Below are 18,420 nucleotides of genomic sequence, written 5' to 3' on the forward strand. Positions count from 1 at the left end.
AAAAGTTGTGAATCCACATTTGATCCACACAGGCAGCTCCACGTGGGCTGTGGACACTGCATATGCAGAATCAGAGTAGATGTTGACAGACTGTCCTTTTGAGTGTCTCAATTCATTGATTAGGGCCAATAGTTCTGCTTTTTGTGCAGATTGTTTGCCAATTAGGGGTTCCAGATTGTATGGTGACCAATTGATCATTCTGTAATTTAACCACAGCAAAGCCTGCTTTCAGAGTTCCATCATCTACGTAAACAGGGTGATTGGGTTGTCTGCTTCAGGAAGTGGGGAGGCCATTAGGCCCTTATTTTTATTTTTAGCTGACTTCCTCTCCTCAAACTGCAGTTTCAGAAGTTCTTTTGCAGCTTTAGCAACTCACTTCCCTCTTTGTCTGCTCTTTCTACTTCTTTGTCTATGAAATTTACTGCATACCTTTTCTATTTATTATCATCACTGCCTGGTACCTCAGGAGACTGTTCCATGGGCTGGGTCACACCAGCAGGAGCTCCTTGTAACACTGCTGCCCTGAAAATTCTATTAGTAACAGCGTTACATTTGGTTTTCATCGCATGCCTTTTCCCACTCTTTGACAGCATTTATCTATATATGCTGCTCCATTTTCACCATCCCAATGTTTAAATTTCATGTTCTCTATTGACCACATTAACTGCTTCGGCTGCTGGCTTATAATTGGGTTTTACGGGGGTGAGTGATCTTAGTAGTCTCTGTATGGTGGGGGCAGTGGGCGTCGCTATCTGATCAGTCTTCGCCTCAGCCTCAACTTCCTATCTTACTGTTTGGTTTCAGCGTCCTTACTGTTCACTTCCCTTTTCCTTGGTTTCAACACAGTTGCTGCAAGTGTGACTCTAGACCATCTTAAATTGCATCTAACTGTTTTTCTTTCTTTCCATGGGCTCGCTTGTGCAACAGCCCTACTTCCTCTTTTCTCTGTCTTAAAACAGCTTTCTGTGCTCTTTTCTCTTTTATTCCCAATTTCTGAAACAGAGACCCCTTTTTGTCCATACAATCAGTGCTATAATGTTCAATAAATTCGCGCGTACATTCTCCCAGTTCTTTTATGCATTTTTTCCTATCTTTTTGATCAGTTTGTGCCAATAAGATATCTACCATTTTATCCCATTATTGTCTTAAAGGAGGACAATCATATTCCTCACATTCTCTATCAAATTCTCCTTCCATTTTTTTTTATTTTTATTATTTTTTTATTTTTTATTTATTTACTTTTTATCCGTATCCCTACACTCTCACTATTTCTCAATTCACTAAACCTGCTATCCTTGAGAAATTTACTTGAAGATGTCAGATCCTCGTCAGGATAAGAGGGATCTTCAAGGTTCTGCCTCTCTCAGGGAAAAAGGACTTCTAAATACCGATGTATTCTTAAGTACTGATGTACTTTTACCCTGTTAAATACCGATGTATTTACCCTGATAATTTACCTGAAAATGTCAAATTCTCATCTGAATAAGAGGGATCTTCAGGGGTTTTGCCTTCTCAGGGAAAGGACTTTAAATACCGATGTATTTTAAATACCGATGTATTTACCCTGATAATTGGAAATATGAGTGACTTCGTCAAGACAAACAATTTCCAATTTATTTACCTATTTAGGGAACAGGACTTCTCTTTAAATCCTAGTGATTTACCCTAATTGCCTATTTAGGGAACAGGACTTCTCCGTAAATCCTAATGATTCACCCTAACTTTATCACAACTTATCACAATTCATTCTTCTCTTTTTATTTTTTTTTATTTTTATATGTAGTCTGTAACCTCCTGCATGCATCAAATGTATCAAAGAAATGAACAACGTATTTACCGATGCCAAAAGCCATTTATTTAGAATGTTCAATAGCAGAATTTTAGAAAAAGGTTTCTGCTTACCTTTCTTTTAGAGAGGCGCCTCTGGATTTGGCATCAGAAATAAACGTTCATCTATTTGACAGTCTCCAGTCAATCACGTCGTCGGGTCACCAATTGTAGGACTCAAATAGTCCATTGCATGTTCAAAAATTGACGGAGATCTGAATTGAGAATTAACAAGTTTTATTTTGAATGCAAGAAGTTAGAGAGTACAATTTCTGCGCAGGAGAGATGTACTAATGTATCAGCCTCTCTTTATATTGTCCTTCCGGCTTTTTTTACTGTCTCTCACACACACTCTTACCCTAAACTTTATTAGACTTATATGGTGTTGTCTTGAGAGGTTGACCATTCAGCAACCAGATATTCCTCTTCCTGGTATCTGTGTATCTTCTCTTAACAGTTCACCTTTTTTGGCAGATGTTTCAGAGCACGTACACACAGCTCATACATCTTGTCACTCTCCATCACCCCCACCCAAAAACAGGATGCGCTAGCATCCGGTAACATTTCTCTATACTTTGTGCTCATAATATAGCAGTTAACTCTTTAAAGCAAAAGCCTTCATGTCTATATTTACTATGTACTTACTAACAAAGCTTAATAAAATGCTTATCCTTCACGCCTTCAAGAATTTCGCACACACAAAGCCCATTCACTCGGTCTAGTGGACTAAACTAATTGACTAATTTAGGGACTAGTGAATGAGGGTGCATAGCGAGATTTCAGACACTGAGATTAGTTTCTCGAAAAAAAGGTTAGATCTGTTAGTTATTTTCCGTATTTTGTACTGAAATGAGCTGTTAATCATTTAACAGGTTTTCACTTTAGATTGTACAGACTTTTACTGTTAAAATAACAGACATTTTTTACAGTGCAGGAACAAGGTTGAAGACCTCTGATATAACCAATTGTATAAAATTACCTTCCACATCTAGAAGCCAGTCCCTCCACAAACTATCCTGTTTTCCAGTGTTCTTTTGTTGGTGCCAACTGGAGACAGCTGTGGGATAAAGAGCTCTGCTCAATCTTTTGCCGTAAGTGGGTTCTCTTTAAACATTAGCATTTCCTGAAAGAGACTGGGATGCTTTTCAACATGTTCCAGAAGCTGCAAACACTCCAGGCCTTCTTTGAGTATGAAAAAAAAATGTAAACATGAACAAGCTATGATCTTTTCAGTTTAAGGGATTTTTAAAATGTTGGACACACCTCTCTAGCAGTACTATATAAGGTAAACATAAAAAAGGACTGGTTTCACAGACAGGGCTTATACTAGCCAGGATTAGACCATAGTTCAATTAGGACATTTAAGTAATTTTTATAAACATGCTTAGAAAAAAAACATTACTGGTGTGCATCTTGAGACAAAACAAAGGCACTGATATATTTAAAAATCAATCAGGGCAATTTTATTTCAGTTGAAACAGCTCAGACTTGCATTTTAGTCTAGGACTAGGCTTAGGCCTTGTATGTGAAACCGGGGGGTAAGAGTCTTATTTTTGTTACAGAAATATTTTCAAAAATATCATATTCAATAATATTATGTCACAATTGTGTAGGGCTGAGACAAATATTGATTTCTTTATTCTAATAGATTAAAATGTTTATGAGCTGCTATCCACTTTTAAATCCCTAGTATCAGTCTTTAACTCTTTGCTATTGTCAGATGAATAAACAAAACATTATAAAGTACCTGTATAATCTACCATTTAATAAACACTAATGATCTTTGATTTTGTAATTTTTAATATAAAAGAAAGTCTCCGATTTTAAATTATGTCCATCTTTATTTTCGGAGACATTTGTTATTTATGTTATAGACTTTATATATATTTTTATGCTTTAAATATGTTTTTCTTGAAAAAAATAAAATATCATTATATACATATTAATATATTTATATTTAATACGCACATAATTAATGTATATTGTAAGTTAGTCAGCAAAAAGACATGCATTAAAAACTGCAAAAAAATTTAATAAAATAAATAAAAAAAAATTTTTAAAGGTAGACGGAGATGTAATGTAACAAGTCAGTAGCTGATGTCACATCTATTGAGAGGAATGTATGAAGGGCAAGTAAATTGTGCACTCGCTCACACACTCCACTGAGTGAGCAGCGTGTTATGATACGTGTTAGCGAAAAAATAAAAAAACATACTGCTACACATGTATCACGCATGACGTCTGGCTTGACACTTCACTGCCACACGTGAGTTACGTGAGGTCTGCGTGAAGTCTATGTCTTGTTTTAAATTGAGTGGATTTAATAGCAAAAAAAAAATCTAATTAAGACGTCAGTGAGATGTTTGGTGAGGTGAGTGCATGTGGCAGCGTCATGTTAATAAACCTGTGTGAACGCCATATATTCTGAGCTTCTCTTGGGAAACAGAGCTCCTCACCCCATCTATAAGAGTGTGCCCTGCCACCCTGTGAAAGAAACTCATTTCGACCACTTGTATCTGATGTTGTGCCTGGATGGTGCCTGGACCATGTAAGATGTCTGGTACTATAAGAATTAGCTCATACGTTTTTTCAAATTTAAACTTCGGGGATTCGAATCGGAAGATTCAATCACATGGCTCACAGTTAGAAATAGGTTAACACTTACACTTAGGTCATCTATTGGTCCATCCTAATAGAAGCAGCGTAATGTTATATTTAGCAAAAAAAAAAAAAGTTATATTATTACGCGGCCAAAAATAATCTAAAACAGAATTTCAATATTTGACGAGAAAGGTAGCAAAACCATATAGCTGAGGAAGTAACTTAGAAACATATAAAACACCAAAATGGATCTTGAAATGAAACTCAAGTTTATTAAGCTACACACAAAGCAAACTATTTTACATAAAACAGATGAACACACAGACACACACACAAAACAATTCTGGTGAATTTGAGTGAATGTCTCGCACTTGCTAAGTTCCTAGCATTGCAACCTGAGAAAACCACCAAGCAGAGAATCTGACAGCTTAAGCTTAATTCACACCAGCTGCAGCAAGAAATGGAAAGTTGGTTTGTGTTTACTTGCGGTTTGATAACCAGTCTCACTCATCAGCTGATTGAGACGAATTGAGGTCGTTTGTTCACAGCCCTTTGACATGGTTGGGATGTCCTTTGTTGCGGAGAGGGGAATTCCTTTGCCTTGTGAAGCGTGGAGCTCGTTGTCCCGGTTACAGAGAATTTGACGTCAGCAATGCGGGAAGTTTGCTGGATGGGGATCCTCCTGAAACTCGCTCCTCTGCAGAATTATAAAATTTAGCAAGCCAAAGTTCAAAGGAATTGAATGACTAATGCTGTGTTCACGCTAGACGTGGAACCCGCGGATATATTGTGCTATTGGCTCGTTAATAGACACATGAACATTTGAGTGTACTGGCTTCATTCGCGCGTCAAATTCACTTCAGAACAGATTCTGAGCGGATTCGGGTCATGCGCAGGGCTTCTGTCTGCCCAGATTAGTGAATATGAAATTTTTGAAAATATTTCTGTAACAAAAATAAGACTCTTACCCCAGTTTCACAGACAAGGCTTAAGCCTAGTCCTAGACTAAAATGCAAGTCTGAGCTGTTTCAACTGAAATAAAATCGCAGTGATTGCAGTTCAAATTTTCTGTCAGATTTTTGAGCTCGAGCGATTCGCACGTTAAGCGCTTCATATGCGCAAAACGCTCAATTTGCGCCACGCCATTCGTGCCGCAGGATGTCTATTCACGTCTTTGCATTGACTTAACATGTAAATCACTCGCGCATGATGCTTCTTCCGTGTCTGGTGTGTACGCAGCATTACCCTACTGTAGACCTGCATAAAATTTAAAAAGGTGCAATTTTTCAAATCACAAAAGCTCAGATTAGTAATTAAAACGATCAAACTAACGAATGCTGTAACGAATGCTTAATGAAAGCTGTAAACTCTATCTTTGCTTCTCTGTGTGTGTGTGTGTGTGTCTGTGTCTACCTTTGACCTGCTTGCGTGAGGTAACTTAACTTCTCTCGGCTGTTACAGTGTTTCTTGTGGATCCACACACAGCATGTTACTTTGCAGCCTGAGTTTTCTCCACCGCATCAACAGAAGCAGCTTGAGCTCCTGTAAACCATGTCTCATCACTGTAGCCACAGCAACAGGCAACTGTAGTGATATTACGATAGACAGACACAGTCTATATTGGGTGATTCTTCCAAAAGCGATGTCAGGCAGGCATGTGGTAAATACTGGAAGTGAGCAAAGCAAAGTTAGTGGGTAGAAACCCTTTGTGAAGTCAAAGCGAAAGCCATATAACTTTACATTTTCAGAGTTTCTAAGGGGCAAAATTTTATCCAGCCCAAACTGTGACTGTCCAATGGTCGTGGCTGCTCAGCGAGACCATGCCTCTCTTTTCCCTGGATGTCTACACCCACAAAAGAGACGATCTGTGATCACAATATATTTTAATGAAATAATATTTCACTAAAATTATAGAAAGCTCAATAAAGCCTTTTAATATAGTTTTCTCATTCAAACTAATGCCTTCTAAAGTCTTTTAGCTCAAGTTTGACACCAAACATTACAGACTTTTTCAAATACAGTTAATTACACACAATACACACGCTACAATGTTTCAATTATCTGCAAAACTACAACAAATATACTTGCTTACAAACACACTAAAACATACACAACTATTAGCAGGAATACATTAAAACAAATACACACTTTTAAAAGTGAAATGTCCAAAATTGCACAGGACTTTTGTGCGCAAACAATACCCGTGTTATCTTTCCATGAACAGGAAAAGAGGTTGATGTTTCAGAACTGCTGCCTGTTAACTACATTAAAGGGCTGAGTTCCTACATCGAGATCTTGTTCTTTCGATCATGACCCAAAGCTTTCGGCTCTGCTCCTTCCTCCTACATGCAGGTATTTAATCAATCATATGTTCAATGTAAAAACATGTATTTACAAGTACATTGTAACAAATTATTCATTTCAGGGTAAGTACATATTAGTTAAGGCCACCCTATATAAAATGGCACCAAAAACTGTGTTAGTGAGTGACTAAGTGAACAATGTGTGTGAGAGTGTAGGTGTGAGTGTGTGTGTTTGTTAGATATATGCACATAAAATTGGTTAATGGAAATGCCAAGATGCTCACTGTCACACCCTCGGCTCGTTCCTGCAGCTCCAATCACCGCTCTCCCTCACCAACCACTTCTCACCACACCCGTGGACAATCACCAGCATACTAATTACCTGCACCCACAATCACCAGACACTATAAATACCCACCTCATTCTCTCACCCATCTGCCGGTATCGAAGTTGAATGGTTCACATCACCTTCTCTTCTCTTCCACTCTTCTTCTCCCATGGATCCATCCAGTGGTGCAGTGCTAAAAAAGGGGGTGTACTATTGCACCCAACCCAAATTTTAAATAAAAGTAGGCAAATAAACAATTAAAGTCATTGTTTTTTTGATTCATTATATATATATATATATATATATATATATATATATATATATATATATATATATATATATATATATATATATATAAAATTTAACAACAGTTACCTGTAACTAGTAACTTCCACAACAGGAAAAACAAATACTATGTCAATATAAGTAAATGGTTACAGGTTTTCAGCTTTCTTCAAAATATCTTCTTTTGTGAAGATATGCCCAGCAGACCAGTACCTCTGAACCAGAGATTGGCTGAATATATAACGCTGTGGTAAAACCCAACTGTTTAACTCTAAAGAGACTTGTAAAAAAACAATTAATTTGAATTAATTAGAATTTATGAGCTAATTCTTAGAGTACCTGACATATTAGATGGTCCAGGCACTACATAGGCTCAACATACCCGTTTACTGTAGTACAAATCATTTTCTATATTCAATTAATTTTTCCATAAATTAAATAAATAAAACGGCCACTTTATAAATTCAAAATAGCATAAATATGAACATTTAAAAATTTACAGGCTATTTTACATATTTCACAATCATAAGTCATAATAGGAAAAATAAATAATACGATACAACACGTGATGTTTCACTCTGTCACTCTGATATGCAGTTAAAATGAGTATATTCACTGAGCGGTTCTGTCACTGTGTTTAATCCTGTGCATGAATGTATGCTATAGTTAATGCCACATGCACTGTAATGTGTTTTATTTTCATAGTTAATTTTGAAATAAACATAGCGAAATGTTTGTTAAGAGCTGCATTTTTGCTGGAAGAAACAGCTGTGATGATGAGGGGAGCGCCGAGGAAACAGTAGATGGGGAAACCCGAATGCTCCTCCATGACCCATTGGGGTACAAGTGATACAAGTGTTTCTGTATATGCAGAAATTATAACAATCTTTCGATAAACACACACACCTTGTGCTCTCGCACTGCACAGCTGTGATTTGATGATTAAATGTAAAACTAGCTGAAAACGGAGCAGCGGAAATCTATCAGCGATTTCATATCAAAATTAAAGGGGACTGAGGCGATAATACAGTAGTGTACAGTTCATGAGCTAATCGCGAAACTTTTAGGGGGGCTAAATAGAAATATAGTAGGGCTAAAGCGACGCCCATGCTGTTATCATTTTACCTGAGCGTTTCAGCGAGACATCATCACTTAGTTGACTTGAAGTGGTCAAAACTTTCTCACAGCTGCTGCCCTCGTCAGGGGGTGGAGAATGGCGCAATTTATACAAAATGCTAAATTTGGTATACAGTTAAAGGGGACGCAAATACATGTAAATTATGGAAGTCTAATCTGCAAAACAAGTGAGTATACCGAGTGTATACGCAATTATTGATCCTCAGAAGTCGTAATACCCAAACAGCTCATGGAAAAAAGTAGGCATACGGAGTATACGTGCGTATAGCCCCGACTACACCACTGGATCTCTCCATTACACTATGGATATGTAATCAACTGAATAAGGGAAGTGACTTAAGCTATTCTGGTGTTTACCTGAAGATCTGAAGTTTACCTGATGAAATGTGTGTGAGATTCCTCTGATGAGCAATCATCCTCTGTTCACTTCAGCACCCATCCTCCTCCATCATCCAGTCCCTTCACTACCCTTTACAGTTGAAGTACATACCAATGGTCTAGTGAACACCGAGACCTCCATCCGTGTGCGTCCTATTCCAAGAAACTAACATCAGCTGAGCAGAACTATTGCATCTGGGACCGCAAGCTGGTAGTGATTACACTTGCCCTTGAGGAATGGCGACATTCAAGCAATGGCTTGAAGGAGCTCAATTTCCCTTCACAGTTATAACTGACCACAAAAATCTCCAAATATCTTTGGGATGCCAAACGCCTGAATGCCCATCAAGCTCGCTGGTCCTTGTTCTTGACCCGATTCAATTTCAATATCACCTATCAGCCTGGTCACAAGAATGTGAAAGCCGATGCCCTCTCTCGATTGTACTCAACAGGAACCAACTAATGATTCTCCTGAACAGGTTTCCCACCTTCTGTCTTCCTAGCTCCCATTTAGTGGCAACTGGATGAAGAGAACTGCACCGCCACAGTGGAGGAACCAACACCCCCTGAACTCCACCAAGGCCTCGTATATGTGCCCACCATATATCGTATACCGCTCCTGGATAGTGCACACATATCTCTTGGCTCAGGACATCCTGGGAGCAGGCAAACCTTATCGCTTCTCCAACAGAAATACTGGTGACCAAATACACCCAGAGACGTCACCCAGTATGTTAAGTGTTGCTCGGTCTGTGGCATCACCACAATACCTCGCCATCTGCCTAAAGGAAAACTTCAGCCGTTGCCCATTCCCTGCCAACCCTGGACCCACTTAGGAGTAGACTTTGCCACCGATCTGCCTCCATCACAAGGTTATACCACCATTCTTGTAGTAGTTGATTGTTTTTTAAAGTCAGGCAAATTAATTCCTCTAAAAGGTCTCCCCACAGCTCTGGAAACAGCAGAAGCCCTCTTCAATTAAGTCTTCAGGAATTATGGGCTCCCAGAGGATATTGTGCCTGACAGGGGACCGCAGTTCATCTCCAGGGTCTGACGGGCATTCTTCGGACTCCTGGGTACTACCATCAGCCTTTCTTCTGGCTACCACCCACAGACCAACAGACAGACTAATCATAAAATCCAAGCGATTTCCCAGTACCTCTGAACGTACTGCAACAGTCATCAAAACACTTGGAGCCAGTATCTACCCTGGGCTCAAAAACCTCCACTGGCTCGCATGTCCATCTTCAGCAGGCAGTACAGAGGTACACCACCAACGCAAATCGTCACCACCTACCTAATCCTACTTACCAGCCAGAAAGCTGAGTCCCCGCTAGCTAGGACCGTTCATCATGCACTCCCAGATCAACCCTGTCACTTATCGTCTCAACCCACCTTCACGCTATAGAATCTCACCTTCCTTTTATGTGTCTCTACTCAAATTTTTCACTGACCCTATTTCTCCTCCCTCCACAGAACTGCAACCCCCCACCTCCCGACCAAGCTGAAATCATCTGTGACAATATCTACAGATGTTACTACTTCAATGTGTTCCTTATGGCGCCATTCATACCGCGGCGACAGCGGTACTTGGTGCGCCAGCAGCTTTTGACCGCTGGGTGGCAGTTTAACCACAGATATTCAGCTTTGCCTTTCCACAACACTAAACAGACTTTTCTGTGCGTACCTTATGTGATCAGATGTGTTCAATTAAAATATAATTTTGATTTAGTTTTCTTAGTAATAAACATGATCTTACCAGGGCTTAAAGTATTCCGGCACCATGCCGGATCTCCGGCGTGCGGCCGTGAGAGAAAAAAAAAATAGAGCTTTCACATGCGGTTTAGTTGGGGATGCTCAAAATAACCGATTAAGCAATAACCGAAAGGGCACGTTTGTAACCGATGAATGGTATCAGTTAAACGATTAAAATATGCTTTATACATTTTTAAAGTTTGGCTGCAGACGGGGCATCTGTTAAATGGTTTACTGACTGCAGCCAGTGTTTTACGCTCTGCTTATGCTCGCTCAGCGCCAATCTGGAAACATTTTGGATTCGTGGCGAACGAGAAAGGCGAATCAATAATTAGGATGAAGCTATTTGTTGGGCTTGTTTAGAAAAATAAGTGTTAAATGGACAAACACGTCGAACCTCCAGAGCTGCGGTCATGTCACCCAGCCCATGAAATGCGGAGCCAGCTCGGTGTCATGAATGCAAATGCCCAGCTAGTCCAGCCAGGTATGGCAGAGAGGCCTTTTCAAAAATGGCCAAATACAAAAGAGAAACTGATAAATAGTAGACGTTGATGAGAAATGGAGCAGCATATTTGGTAGTTGAGAACGCGCCGCTCCGCGATGTAGAGCTGGTTTCCGAGAAATGCAGGCGGCGGAGCAAGATACCCTCTTTGCCACGGTTGCGAAAAAGTATCTGCATGCGCTACAGGCACACGTCTCAGTGCTGCTGGAAACATTGTAATCTCAAATAAGTCTCCGTTTAAACCGAACAAAGTCAACATGTTAGTTTTTCTGGCAAAGAATTTAATATATGAATAGAAAACAAAAGGCGGAGAGACGCAGTTTTTTTTTTAACATCTGACTTATGTTGTTACAAGCCTAGGCTAATATTTTTGTTCTTCGTTACTATTTATATTATTATTGATTAGTATTTGTGAAGTTTCTAAAATGTAACGTTTACTGTTTCAAACAGTTAAAGTTATTTCTATTTAACTAGCCTACATTATTATAGGCTGTATTGTGTTGTTTTATCAACGAAAGTTAAACAACAAACATGTTCGTTTGTACGGATATTTAGCATAATACTTTGGTCTTTTTTGATTTCTTATTTTTTACATGAAATGTAAATTAACTTAGGTAGGCTACTTGGGTACAGGGGCGTAATTTGTTGGTAGTATACCAGGAATGCTTAGACAGTGAATATTGTCATCATTATTTAAAAAATTATAAATAAATAAATAAATAAAACACCTTACGGAAAGGATGAAATAAAGGAAAAGCATGCTCTTAATCATTCTTCATAATCTGATTCGTAGCTATACATGCAATAAACTTATATTGCGCCGACAAGAACAAGCTCTAAAAGGTAAAGTCTAAAGCCAGAGGAGTTATTGATATTAATGTTAGTTGTTAATATGATCGTAAACACTGCGTTGTATAATTAACGCCGTCATTGTGTCGTGTCTGCGGTTTTTTTTCTCGTTGAAGAACAGAAAATTCATGTTATCGCCGTCTTCCCAGCCAGGTTTTCATGCACAGTTTCCGTTTTTGTTTCTTCTCAAACAATAAAGTTTCGCTATAGCAGGCCCGGCGGCAGGATATCATAAATGAGGGCACAAGGGCGATGTTTTTATATGACGTGCTAAAATTGAAAAATGAAATTTACATGAAGAGCTTTATTAGTGAAAAGCTGCCGAGCGCAACGAAATGGGCTATAAGCTATATTTGCTCTTATGTGCTGAAATACTTAACACTTTCCTTAAGACCACAGAATAATATGCAACATCTAAATGTCATATAGCCAATAAGGAAAAATTAACATGTTTCAGGTCTCTCCAGTGCATTTGGACTGAATATTTGACTGTGTCTTACTGGATGTCTCCAGTAACTAACAAACATAGAGGCACAAGCAGACTGTAGAATTCATTCATTAATTCTTTCTTTTATTTATTTATTGTCAACCAAATATATATAAATTAATATGTGTGTGTGTGTGTGTGTGTGATGGCAGCAGACTGAAGAAGTTGTGCATTGGGTGGGTGGCATCTGCTGTTATGCAGAGGGCTTTACGGGTAAGACGTGTGCTGTAAATGTCCTGAAGGGAGGGGAGAGAGACACCAATGATCTTCTCAGCTGTTCTCACTATGCGTTGAAGTGTTTTCCTGCAGGATGCATTGCAGGTTCCAAACCACACAGTGATGCAGCTGGTCAGGATGCTCTCAATAGTGCCTCTGTAGAAGGTGTACATGATTGGGGCTGGTGCTCTTGCTCTTTTGAGTGGCAGCCTGTTTGAACATATCCCAGTCTGTGGTATTGAAGCAGTCTTGTAAAGCCTCTGAAGAACCTTCTGGCCACACTTGTATCTCCTTGCAAACTGGTTTGGTGACTTTAACGATCGGTCTGTAAGCAGGCATTAGCATGACAGTTAAGTGGTCCACCAAGGTGGGGGAGGGGGAAGGCTTTGTAAACTCCTCTCTGTGTGATGTAAACAAAGTCCATTGTGTTATTGCCCCGTGTTGGAAAGTCTTGTTGTATTTTTGGAAACACACTCTTTAGGTCTGCATGGTTAAAGTCCCCTGCCAGGATGAGAAAAGCATCGGGGTGGGCTGTCTGCTGCTCACTAATGTGCAGTTTCCGTAAACACAAAAGCACAACAGTCCTTTACAGTCCTATGTGATGAACGAAGTAGACGGATGTAGTCCAGTTTGTTGTCTAGCGAGCTAGAATGATGGAGGGGATAGCGGGTTTGTGGGGGTTAGCCGCTAGCCTTGTTCGGATACCCCCGCGCTTACCCCTCTTCTGCTTCCGCTTGAAGCGCCTCCATTGTGGGCGAGGTGGTGAGGTGGGGGTCGGAGGATGGGTAGGCATCCGGAGCAAGCCGAGATCTTGCAGCTCATCAGTGTCCGCGGAGTTTAACTTGTGAAGTTTGTTTCTACCGATGTCGAGCAGAAATGTTCGACTATATGCGCACTTGGACAGATAAACGTGACGTTGACGCACAATAACACGGCGACGTACAAGACGAGGAACACAAAAACACATTAATAACATATTAATAAATAATACCAAGTTTTAACACATCTGCTACATTCCAGTGGAGCCTCAGTTGCGCTCTACCACAGCTGGCAAAACTTTCTGAAGGTGGTTTAAGCACCAAATAAGTGGTTTAAATTATGTTAGTTTCCTTATTTCTTTCCGTTTTATTTTAAATATTATAAATGTTTAAAGTTTTAGGTAAAGACGTCAAAATATGCCAACACATGCAAGCTAAACTAGATCATATCTGAGTCATCACGCTTTATTACCCAACCAAAATCAGCGAGGAAAAAATAAATGTTTTAAATTAAATTATATTTAAATGTTAAATTAAATTAAAAAATGAATTTAAATTTTAAATGCCATTTAAAAATAGTTGCTAAAATAAATGTGTTACTTAGTTAAATTTTTTGGCATTATCAAACAGAAAGCCTGTCTACGGTAAATCCACACGCACTAAATAGCCTACCTTTTTCTTTTATAACACTGTAAACATAACTTCGCAGGTCGATCATCTTCAAACGCAAAAGGCATTTTTAAGTGTCCTAACTTGACTGCTGCTGTAGAATGGGATGTTTTTTTTACATAACTTTAAACGTGTGCTTTAGCTATGTCAAAATGAAAGCAAATTTTTTAAGGATTCTGCGTTTTGTCAATTGTATAGCTTTAATAATAATAATAATAATAATAATAATAATGGATATAACAAATTATAATATTATAGTATAGACATTTTTACTAGGCTATTTTAATATTAATCTTTAACTGAAAAACTAATGTGAAAATGACTGGCAGCTGTGCTAAAATTAATATAATGGCAAATTTCTTCTGCGTTTTTTCCCTTTATAGCTCAATAGTTTTATTCAAAGAATATGGTTCTCTCTTCAACTTTCAGGTTTGAGGTGGGGGAAGAAGTGGCAGAGGCAATTCAAATGTACCATCTCTAAATTAAAAAAGGCCACTTACGCGGCATCTGTGTGTAAAGATTATTACCTTATTTTTATTTTATTATTATTATTTATTTATTCATTCATTCATTCGTCATTCATTTTCTTTTTGGCTTAGTCCCTTTATTAGTCTGTAATTGCCACAGCGGAATGAACCGTCAACTTATCCAGCATATGTTTTACGCAGAGGATGCCAGGAGGGCCAGCTGGGGCTTCGGGACGGAGTGAAAGGAGAGGCAGGACTTTGCCCCGAGTCTGGGAAAGATGGCTTGCCGTCATTACACTAGTTTTCCGATGGCACACGAGTTACATGCGCCAAACACATGAACAAATAAATTAATAAATAAGGGAAAGAAAACATCTAGCCTTATAGGCTGAGTTCTTTTTGATTTTAATCGCCGTTAAGTTTCCGTTTTAAATGTAAGGCTGTTGCATAAAATAATAAAATTGCTTAAAATAATACAATTTTAATTCATAAGTGACTTTGCTGCGTCCCCCTTGATGTTTCAATAACGCATAATAATCTATACACCATATTAAAGACACTTAAATAGACATGATTTAACATGTCTATTTAACACCTGACAGACAAGCTTTTGGTTATGAGAAGGGGGAAGGGGTCTCCACTTTTAAGTGTTTTTCACAAACATGAATACACAAAATCCAAAACTCCTATAGGACGGATGGCGTAACAAAACCTATGCGTTTAAAAACGAAACTGCATTAAATATGGGGCCTTATGAAAATGAATGTTTCTATCTTTTGAACGGTGACGGCATAATATCATGGAATTACTTTCAATAGCAAAATAAAAAACATCTCAAGGAAGAACGGACAAAAGAAAGTCTCACTTCTATCACTCTTTAAAAGTTTTGGTTTGGTTCATTGTAAATGCTCAGTCTCGTTATGAGCTGATCTTCATTTCTCTGTGTTGGTGGAATAAAGCAGGCGAGTCAGCCGCACCAATTTATGAGCAGACAGAGCAGGATTCTCATGATGACCACCAGCGCAATTCCGCTCTTTGTTATGAGCCGTAGTTTCAGTGTAAACTTAGTAAAGGTGAGTTTCTTTGGCGATGATGTGTACAGTGTTAGATTTTATATTTAGCGGACATTTGCGCTGAACACGCGGTGAATGCAACGCATCAAGATTCGGGCACCTTCTCCGAAAACACTCGATTGATCTCAGCTGGCGGATCAACATTTACCTCATGTCATGATCGCTGTCATCTGCGCCATTATTATTATTATAACTTTAGGTGAGGTTTGCAAACCTGTGCACTTTTCACTCCTCAGCCGTTTGTATTTCCTCCAGTAACAAAATCTCCCTGTTCATTATATTCAGACACACAAATGCTCCCAAATATATTATGAGGGCGCATGGATTAAATTTCGGGCGCTCATGCGACCAAAATGGTTGCAATTTCGAGCCCTGTAGTATAAGGACATGTATTCAGACCACAACTGAACGTTTGAAGAAAATTGAATGCCTTATTATTTGGAATTAGCTATTATTGATGTAAATGCAGCCGTTCAAGGCGCATAATTGATTTATTACGGTATTGACGGTATTAGAAAATCCATGTCGTGGCGCAATGTCACACCGGTGATGACTATGACACCGGTGTACCGCCCACCCCTACTACCTGTTATTTAAAATATCTATATTACGCTCCAAGCATTTGCCAAAACGAAAATATTTTTAAGTAAAAACACAGAACATAGCTGAATAGAGTGTTGCCTGCTTTAAACGATGGGTTAGTAATTATATTATAACTGGTTATGTTCAGGTCAATGAAATAATACCTTTAATAAATAAAATATGTTCGTAAGAACGTGGTGGGCCAGTGATTCCGTCGCTGTCATCAGTGGTTTAATGAGCTCAGGAGAATTCTGCTTTGCATTTTTCTATGCATTACTAACATCATTAAACCAGACATTTGTTTTATAAGTTAACCAAATATTCGCAGAGATTCAGCAGTTTTTTTCTGACGCGTTTGCCAGTCATGCCAGTCAGTGAAAAAAAAGTAACAGTCGCCCTGTTTGCAGGTATTAATATTCATTTTTTGGTCAATCTGATGCAACTTTTATTATTTATACAGGACATTAAAATGCAATTAAAAGTTTAAAATCAATTAAACTCAATTTATAAAAAGGCTAGCCTATTTTATGCATTAAATATAACTAATTTCCTTTATTTCTGATTAGACCATGCATTTTAGACTATTTTACAATTGTAATATGTGCATATGCTTTTTTTAAATAACATTCGTTTAACAAATATTTTAGCACATCGAAAGTAATTAAGTGGCCTGTTTTTTTTTATTAAAACCTTTATGCAAAAGGATCAGAGGATAAATTATCGTAGGATAAACGTATCTTATGGAAAAACACCAATTGACGGGCTCTGCTTTCGTTTTTAAAAGAATCAAGCAGCTTTAAAAAATATAATTATTAGTTAAATATAATTATTATTAGTGATTATTAAACCACACTGATCTGAGCTAAACTGCACTGAACTCAACACTATAAACTGAACTACACTGTTCCTATTTACTGTGACCTTTTATGTGAAGCTGCTTTGACACAATCTACATTGTATAAGCGCTATACAAATAAAGGTGAATTGAATTGAATTGAATAATTTGCTGAAGAGAAATGACAGGGAAAAAAGAAAGAAAAAGATTAAATATATAGGGACTGTTAAAAGAACATTTCTCTTTTATATATTATTTCGACTCCGAAACATCAGCTAAGATTTTTAATTTATTTTCATTATTCGTTTATTATTATGTACAATAATTCAGACATAAAATAAGATAGTAAAATATAATCAACAACGAAAATGTAAATAAAAACATAAATAAAAACATAAATGAAAAAGTCTTGTCTTAGTCCTATCAAAACGGCAAACACTAAAAGCAGGCTAAAAGACTGCTTTATTTATTTATTTAAGACTACTTATTGTACTGAATGTTTGTGCTTTCATGTTAGTTGTCTTTTATTTCTTCAATTCCAAAACGAGTCCTCTTTGCACTTAAAAAGTTTACAATAAAGTGTGTTAACAAATTTTAAATGATTAATGAAGGACTTATAATGCTTTGACCTATTGTTTAATATCATTTACAAGCACAGTAGCATATTTAAAGCTGCTGTAAAGACTATTTCTTTCCGTTCGCATTCCGTCCCTTTGCGCCCCCTGGCGGCTTTTTCACAAACTGCGGTCTTACACTAAAAACAGAGCAGCAGTTATTTCAAACGGCGGCGGTATAAGCCACGGCGGTAATAGCCACTTTGAACTCTCACCTACTGTACCAAGCCAAGGAAATTCTCGACTCCCGGTGGCGGAACGCCCAACTCCAATATTTAATAGATTGGGAAGGTTTTGGTCCTCAGGAGAGATCTTGGACACCCCACGATGACATCTTAGATCCAACTCTCTGTAACGTACAGTCAGAAGATAAAATTACGTATTGATTCCTAAAAGGGGTCTGGGTTCCTTTCTGCGTGGGTTTATGACCCCTGGCTCCAACAAGTCTGCGGTGAAAATCCCTGGGTGACACCTTTATTTTAACGGGACATTTAGCAGACTGTGTCGCTGCACTCTTGTTAGACTACAAAGGAACACGACAGATAAGAAAAAGGAGAGAAAACCCCCTTTTTACCATTTCTGGCCTGTCTTCAAAGGCATCCCATTTCCCCTTCCTCCTGAGATACACACATACACACCCACGTACACACACAAAGCTCAGAACACTGAAATGGACCCAGACATCTCAAATTGAACCCAAAGTAAATGTTGTGTGTTGGTAAACCTTGTATTCCCCTTTTTACTTCTTTTCTTT

The sequence above is a fragment of the Danio aesculapii genome, chromosome 18 (assembly GCF_903798145.1).
Source record: "Danio aesculapii chromosome 18, fDanAes4.1, whole genome shotgun sequence".
Taxonomy (NCBI): domain Eukaryota; kingdom Metazoa; phylum Chordata; class Actinopteri; order Cypriniformes; family Danionidae; genus Danio; species Danio aesculapii.